Source organism: Ostrinia furnacalis, unplaced genomic scaffold (assembly GCF_004193835.3).
Source record: "Ostrinia furnacalis isolate ACB-3 unplaced genomic scaffold, ASM419383v2 OfSCF2610, whole genome shotgun sequence".
NCBI classification, from domain to species: domain Eukaryota; kingdom Metazoa; phylum Arthropoda; class Insecta; order Lepidoptera; family Crambidae; genus Ostrinia; species Ostrinia furnacalis.
In genome coordinates, this window is record NW_021132849.1 from 352,441 (window position 1) to 359,773 (window position 7,333).

Sequence of the window (7,333 nt, forward strand, 5' to 3'; positions counted from 1 at the left end):
AATAAATGATTATTAAAGGACAGTTTCCAATTCCTCAAAACTTATCTAGATCATTTGCAATTGTATACAAAATTAATTACCACTTTTATTAAAAACTTGGCTTGAAAATTCACCTGTACCTAAGTGCCACCCCTGCATTTCCTGGGTCTCTGTCGTTACTTAAATAAAACTACTTCGGGAGCTCTCACTGCAGACGTGGCCATAAATTCCTTCACTTTGAGAGGGCTATTTACTTGTCCACTTCTTTTAATTGGGTAATAGAGAGAAGTTTCGTTAAAATTAACATTTTAGCAACTGCTTCTTATTTAGTGAATTCTGAGGAGTGATATAAAGTTTCATGAATTCTTATTCTATTTAAGGTCAGTTAAAAATTCTGGTCCATTTAAGTCCAGAGTTGTAGAAATTCCACTACCAATACTCAGGGACCCCCAGACTTTTTCTTAAATCATGTCATTTAAAAACATTATTATGTGCTATCTTTGGTCTGGTTACAAAGCACTCGTAATTAATTAAGTAATTGTATAGGTAATTGTCGTATTTGTCGTGTAAGTTTTTCAAGTAATTAGTTGTAATTAGTAATTATTTTGTTATGTGACGATATGTGGCTGGTAGACAAAACAAAGGCACAGATCACTAGAAGCATGCACAATTCATATGATTTAAGTTACAGGTGACGTAAACAACTAAAAAAAAATCTTTTTCATTGACTTACTATAAATGAATGAGATATTAAAGCCATTTTTTTCCGTGCATCGCAAGAAATTGTGCAAAAGCTTATGGCAAAATCACACCTTTACAATAGCTTATGATGCCACAGGTATTACCTTCGTACACTAACCTTAAGGCTAAGTTTTATTAAGTTATACGTTTAATCTTATTATTCTTATTCTTATTTTAGGAACTTTGGCCTGACCATAACTTTCCATCAGGTGAGATGCAAGCCACCTTCCACGTTGTGGATTAAAAAAAATAAACAATTTTGAATGAGCTTCAAGCTAAATCACGGAGTACCTAACTATCCCAATTTCTAAAAACTCCGTGATCACCCGTGGGTTCGACTCCTGACTCACGAACTCGTTACCGGCCAATTGCGATCGTGATTCTCCTATTGCAGTTGATATGCAATTTAATTGCAGAAATGGGCAACATTTCTTATTTAAATAAAAGATTAGACGCGCCCACCTACTAACAGCTTGTTAGAGGTCCATCCTATAACATTAATGACAGTTTATACTAAAAAAAAGCGAGACGTAAATAAATCCTTGAAAAATCCATTCAAAACATGTATTTCACTTACAATTACAGGCACTTACAGGTGGTAGGTACTACCTATAAATTCTAGACTCAGATCTCACATATCATCAGGTACGATTGCGGTCAAAATACCTGCCTTGTTGTGAATAAAAAAAACTGCTATATCGTGCTTAAGTGAATGCAAGTAAATCGGCCTTAGTTGTCTTAAGTGTGCCAAGTCTTAAGTTTAACGAATCAGCTTTTTAGCATAATGAATCGATTAACACCCTGTATAATTTAAATTCAAAATAACGTGAATTAATATAAATTAAAGTAATTTAATTAGGGAGGCCTATGTTCAGCAGTAGACGTCCTATGGCTGAAATGATGATGATGATGATAAAAGTAATTTAAAATCAGTTCTATTATTAAAATGTTAAAAAAACGTGTCCAGTGAGACTATTAACTCGTTTATCTATGACTATGACGTGCTCCGATTTTAACCACAAGCGGTCTATATTTACACGAATACGTAACGTTATGCTACGTGACCTACAGCTGTTAGCCGGTCGTTGACTCTCGTTATCATTGTGAACAAAATTTTATTACGATTTACACAACACGGCCAAGATTAGCTCGAATATTGTGTCTTGCTGAGTTTTTGAATCGTTGAAAATTTTAAATTGATTGATTGTAGGTAATAATAGTTTTGATAGCGATGAAAGATAAAAAAAAACACCTATAATAACATAATTATTTTTGTGTGCAAAACAAATGTTTTAGTTATGAAATCCTTTAATCTCGTATTAAATAATGATTTATTGATCCTCGCTCTTGTGCAAGTACTAAATTATGTTCAATTAAAAATTATATTGAATTCATTCACATCTTGGCCCATAGCACTGCCCAAGCCCATGTACCAATACTAGCTTGATAAAGATGTATTTCGCACGTTCTACGTAATTTCGATCCTCTTTAACAAGCATCGGTGGTTCAGTGGTAGAATGCTCGCCTGCCACGCGGGCGGCCCGGGTTCGATTCCCGGCCGATGCAATCCTTTTTCGCGTTTTTTAATACACAAACAGAAAAAGCATGCATAAAATTAAATAATAATCGAATAAAATAACACAAAAAATTATTCACAACATTAATAACATTTTAATTTAATTTCAGAAGATTAGTCAATTGGACTTTTTATGTTGTTTAAAATATTAAAAGTATTTATTTCCGTTATTTATGTTAACCTCCTGACGGCAATATCGTAAATAAGATCTAAAAGAATGCCACTAAAGTAGGTCAATTGGCAAAACAAGATTATTTGGCCCCTACCACTGTTTTAAGACGAGATTTTGAATCATTATCAATTAATTTAATCTTAATTCTTAATTTTACGCCAATTTTGTATTGACCTCGCACTCTTATTTCCTTCAATATAAAGTTTAAAATAGGATAAACAGTGACAAATCACACACTGGTTCCAACTTCCTGCGTATACACAGCTACAAGTTTGCAAAACTTGTAGGTACTATCGGGGACTCTTCCGCCTGACCACTTTGTAGAAATTTTAGCGTAAGCGCATCGCTCCGGTCACGTGCTCACCCCGTCTCTAATTGGTTACGCATTTTACTATATTTTTACTACGACCAATAAGAGACAATCAGGGCTTAGGTTGCAATACGAAATACCATTGTGCACTTTATTGTCATACGGTTAAGGTTTAAAACGAAATGTTTCTTTCTCTTCAATCTTTCTTAGTTTTAGGCTGAGTTGCACCACCTAACTTTGACCGTAACTATAACGGTAACCGGTGCTTTTTGTATGGAGTTTGACAGAATTTTGACGTTTGTTAAAGTTAAAGTAAGATGGTGCAACTCAGCCTTAGAATTTTAATAATATAATTTGGTTACAAACAAATAGATATGTATAAATATTCCTTAACTCTTTACTAATTAATTCAATAACATATTGTTTTAAATTATAAGTTCCGAATAAATTAAATACCTATTAAATAAGTAAAATTCGAAAGTAACTGTATGATTTTGTATTTCTCGCCCTAACTAGCTAAACTAATATCATGAGATTTACACTCATAATATCAACAATAATTGTAGAAAAGGCTACTTTTTTCTTGGGAAATTGCATAGTTACCTCGGAATGTGCGATAGCAATTTTGTGACCCGAGCGGGCAATCGCTAGTTCAAATTTTACACGAAGCCTCATATAATATTTTGTAGCGATTCTTTATTGGGTTTCAAATTGACTAAAATGCGACGTTGCCAAACGAGCGCTACGGATGCGGGTAATAAGCAATACTCAATCCTATATGCTTTACATAGAGCTTGGTTTGCTAGGGCAAACATCTACAGTGGTGCGCCGACGCTGCTTAGACCCGAAACATGAATGAACGGGGGCGGAGCATAATCGAGCGTGTGTGTGCAAACAATTTAGGCCCTTAAGGTGTCAAGGCGTTCGAGTCCCCGATAGTACATACAATCAATTTTAGGACGTATTTGTTTAAAATAAAATGTAATTTTGTAAACATCATTAGTCGTAAATTTTTATTCTTGTCAATATTTTTTACACCAAAGATCATTAGATTAATTTAAACACAGTTACATGGTGATTTGAAATATCGATATTAAATTGAATTCGTAAAAGGTCACGGTGATGCCGAAATATGTTATAGGCTTATTTATTGCTTTATGTGTTTGCTTCATCAATATTTTATATGTTAATTACCTACATAATATCACTTTAGATTTTCCTATTTTGTGCTTTAGATATAGATTTTGTCCTTAATTTCTAACAAATTAAATTAATTTCTATAAAGTGTTAACAAATAAGTTGTACAAAAAACTTTTGTTCAAAATGTTAATAAATTAAAAGTTACCATAAACTGACTTATTTATTCACCACAGATAACAACATAGATTTTCTGGGATAAATTAAAGCTTCAAAAAGTTCCTTTAAAATAAGTGGTTTCTATTTCTATATTTAGATTTGGCAGACTCTAATTATTTTTTAAATTAAAACTCGCGAATCACTCACACTTAAAAAAATCAACAAAAATCAAAATTATCTTTATTTGTTTGGACTAATTAAATTAGTACTTACAAATCGTCAAATGCTCTTAAGGAGCCTATACAATGTCTCATTCTTTTTTTGCCCTACCAGCGCTTCGAGACAAACATTTAGCAAGTGCTGATTATTTATTTCACAAAATGCGTGTCCCCGCGATCTAGTTCCTCCCATCGGTTAATTTTAATGCGCTGTGTCACTCCGGTTAAATTTAACCGGCAGTTCTGTTGCCCACTGACCTCAATTTCCCGTTACATTTTTACTTTCAGGATAGACTCGTGTAATATTTTAAATAACGGTAACATAAAAATAAGTATACGACTTGTTTTGATAAATAAATAATAAATAATATGTAACTTATTTTACTTTACTTAACTATAATCTTTATACTTACGAAGTTTGTATGTGTGAGAAACAGTCAATAATTATAATTTTTAAGTTTTGTTTTGAAAAAGCTTGACCTTCCAAGAATTCGTAATCGACGCAATATTGCTTGAAAATTCAAGGTAAATGTCTAAGCAGATGGACAAGTAATCAAAATACAGAACTAAGTAAGTTAAAAACTTGAATGTATCGAAAGCGAGGGTAATTTTATTACATTTTAGTATTTTTTTCCATTTTACACAATATTGTTTCATCCGAAAAATTACTTACTTTTGAAATTGAAAAGGGAGCGTGGCAAAAAAGTACGCTTGTAAAATATTATCATCTTTCAGTCAAGAAAATACACAAAACTTTATCTGCTACAAAAAGCATAATTTCACCTTACTATTCAATATCCGATATGGTCTAGTGGCTAGGATACCTGGCTCTCACCCAGGAGGCTCGGGTTCGATTCCCGGTATCGGAAAAACTCTTTTTATTTATTATTCCATACTTTTTCATTTTTTTTATTTTACGTATTTTTTTATTATTTAAAATTTATTGATCTATCAAAACACTTAACTTACAAGGATGCCCATAAAGCTTACATGTTTAGAATGAAATAAAGTAAGTAGTCGGAATCAAATGAAGTCGGAATCCTGATAAATAATGTTCCGGTTTTTTATCATCAAAGATTTTATTTATTACAATAATAAATTGGAATAGCAATAGCCAAGCCACGCAAGTAAAACTCCACCAACAGTAAACGCGAAGCGGTCGGGTAAATCACCCAACAACTGTCACAGTCCAGTCGGCAGCACGCTCCGCCGCGCACTGCACCGTTTACCCTCCTCGGGGTGACCAACCCTAGCGTGTCTGGGCTACTTTTTGTGAAACTAAAGATCCGTTTTAGTACATGCATCGGCATCAGAATTTTTTCTTTTACGAAAGTAAGTATAATTGATGTTGTTTCTACTGTTAATTTAACTATTATTAATACATTTTTTAAATAATGTAAAAGGTATTTCCCGAACTGTTTATTATTGAAAGTAAAAAGATGAAAAAAAGGCAATCGTAGCATTTAAAATTCATAGTGTTGGAATTATGATTTCTTTTGAAAGCTTAAAAAGAAGAATACTAATGAATGATTATATCTCGTACTTGTAACTTTGTGTTGTGACCTTCGTAAAAACAAACACATAAAATTTGCTTTAAAAGTCAAGAGGCACTGGACAGTGTCAATATTTGACACTCGTCACCAACCGAACTAGAAGCTGCTAGGGTTGTTAATAATTTAAAGGTTTGTTAACTCTGCCTAAGATTATAGATACTGTGTCGCTCTACTAAATATAGTTACCACCACAATTATCTTCTACAGCTGCTGTCGATCAGTAAAGTAACAAAACTGGATTCCGCAAACTATGTAGGTAACATGCAAAATATTCGAAGGCAAATTCCAATACGTTTTCACAGCCCTATTAAAAGGCAGTAAACTTTAAAAATCCTTGGAATCGCAGGTGGCAATAACAAACAAAATATTGTAAACAACTGTATAACCAAACAGAGTTGTTGTATCACTTTGCTGTTCAAAACTATGAATTCGACGCAAGCATATTATTATTTAGAAGTCCACACACAAATGAGGACATATTTTAAAACAAACTACCTAACGACAGGTGTAATGGGCCCGCATTTTGTATTATTACAGTATAAATGACCATTCACAAACGGCTTCGGAATACATTTTCGTTTCATGAACACGTTCGGCGCTCAAATGTATGTGCATAAATTTAGTTTACACGGAAACACTTAAAAGCGCATGAAAAACGTTGGAAAAACCATTGAAGTAGAAAACGTGACGAGTACTAACTGTACTATTACCTAATTTTTATTTGCGTATCTTTTTACCTAGCTTCTTAAAAATTTAAAAGTGGCTATTGACATTGAAATAAAAATACTTTGGTGACGACGATCGTGCGACATTCGCACTCGCTAGAAAGTTTGCGCGATAAATATCAATGTTCGGTGAATTAAATTAGGTAATAAATAATTGCTTGTAACATCCTAGACTGCATCTCACTTAACACCAGGTGCGATTGCGGTCAAATACCTGCCTTGGCTAGCATAAAAAAAAAAAAAAAAAAAACAATCATGATCAAGTATTTTCTTTTTTGCGTAACACTTCCTTCTTTTGATGTAATGCAGAAAATAAAATCGTAAAAGTCTCTACTGCGTAATTCCATCGCTGCTTTGGAAGAATACTGTTGTAACTCAAAATGAGTGTTTATAATACTACTATTGTCCAGTTCTTTTTATCACACTCTCGCATTCCTTCCCTATCATCAAGCAAGCCCTTTGATAATAAACAGGTACATTTTTTCAATAATTGATCAATTATCGCGTTCATTTCCCTTTCAATAGAATGTGTGAATCAGCCCTTGACGCCTCTTTATAAAGAAGTAAAGGAACCGAGTGATCGACCTGTAGTTATAAAAAATATTTTTGCTTTTAAACCAATGGATTAAAGTCTACAATCGCTAGTGGTTTACAACTCGCTAATCTCGCTATCTGATACGGACATTTTTGCCTTATCGGTCGGACCACACTTTGACGTAAATGCATCCTCTGTTCATACTGATGAGTACAAATATGCTATTTC

The 7,333-nt window shown here is 33.3% G+C and overlaps 2 non-coding genes across 2 annotated transcripts; both read left to right on the plus strand.

Annotated features, from left to right (window-relative positions):
* Positions 1–2,215: 2,215 nt before the first annotated feature.
* Positions 2,216–2,286, plus strand: TRNAG-GCC (transfer RNA glycine (anticodon GCC)). The gene has a single exon. It is a non-coding gene; the product is annotated as a tRNA-Gly (tRNA).
* A 2,803-nt stretch (positions 2,287–5,089) lies between these two features.
* TRNAE-CUC (transfer RNA glutamic acid (anticodon CUC)) lies at positions 5,090–5,161 on the plus strand. Its single transcript has one exon. It is a non-coding gene; the product is annotated as a tRNA-Glu (tRNA).
* Positions 5,162–7,333: the final 2,172 nt, after the last annotated feature.